Consider the following 1,475-nt stretch of genomic DNA (forward strand, 5'->3'; position numbering starts at 1 on the left):
TTCAAATACAATAAATGTTAGCGTGAAGTGAAATATAATCAAATCAATTCAACTTTTTTCTCAGTTAAAATATAGTTCAATATTCAAAGTAATCGAGTGATTGTACACTGCAATATCTTTATATTAATTCAGTGCTGAGACATAATTCCACATTTATACCCCTAATAGTGAAGCAAACTTGTGCCAGGAGTCAGAGGAGGTCGGGGAGGTCCTTAATGAGTACTTTGCTTCAGTATTCATGAGTGAGTGGGACGTTGTTCTTTGTGAGGACAATGGGAAACAGGCTGATATGGTCAAACCAATCCATGTTAAGACGGAGAATGTGCTGAACATATTGAAAACTCATGGGGGTAGAGAAGTGCCCTGGGCCAGAAAGGATATAACTTAGGTTATTATGGGAAGCGGGGAAGGGATTACTGTGTTTTGGCAATGATCTTTGCATCCTCACTATCCACTGGAGTCATACCAGTGGTTGGAGGGTTGCAAAAGTTATTCCTTTTTTCAACAAAGGCAATCAAGATAATCCTGGGAATCATTGATGAGTCAGTCTTACATCAGTGTGGACAAATTATTGGAGAGGATTCTGAGAGACAGGATTTATTTGGAAAAGCATAGATTGATTAGAGATGGCCGCATGGCTTTGTGAGCATCAGGTTATGCCTCACAAATCTACTGAATTATTTGAGGATGTGACAAACATGTTTGTGAGGATAGAGCAGTGGATGTGGTGTATATTGATTTCAGCAATGTGTTTGATAACGTTCCCCATGGAAGGCTTATTCAGAAAGTAGTGAGGACACGGGGTACAGGGTTATCCTGGTATCATGATTCAAAGTTGAGACATTTGTGTCAGAGACTGCAAGGGGGTGAGTGAGAGAGAAATAAATAAGATAAAAGCAGAAAGGAAAGGAACTGGTGAGCAGAGGAGCTCCAAATGTAGTTTCTCACCCTGCCAGCATCGTATTGGGTGAGCTGGAACACAGACTGTCAACCAACGGCCTTACACAGTCAGAACATTCCTTACAATGTCCAGACACCACCATCACCATCCCTGTATGTCCTGTTCCACCAGCAGGAAATGGATGTAACTTCAATGCTGGAACATGCAGGGCTATGGACCAAATTCTGCAGAATAGGATCAAGTGATTTATTTGTCATTTCTCCAGAATATTAAACTCCAGTCCAATTTGAAATTTATTAACGTCATCAGACTTGAACTCCAAATGTCAGATAAAAAATATCAGAAACTTCAGCACAGATCGCGGCCACTTGGCCCATCCTAAGTATTGCTGTAATAGAACTACCCAGGCTTTACAATGTTCTGTACTCACCAATGAGAGCAACAATTTCAGACTGTGAACTCTGCCCTCTATGTTGTTATAATCTGTTTTTCCAGTATTTGACAGCTGCATACCTTGTTTCCTGGTTTCTTTCCCAGCCCTAATTCCATTCCATCTGACCTGATGGGAGTACCA

The sequence above is a fragment of the Hemiscyllium ocellatum genome, unplaced genomic scaffold, assembly GCF_020745735.1.
Source record: "Hemiscyllium ocellatum isolate sHemOce1 unplaced genomic scaffold, sHemOce1.pat.X.cur. scaffold_1161_pat_ctg1, whole genome shotgun sequence".
Classification (NCBI taxonomy): Eukaryota; Metazoa; Chordata; class Chondrichthyes; order Orectolobiformes; family Hemiscylliidae; genus Hemiscyllium; species Hemiscyllium ocellatum.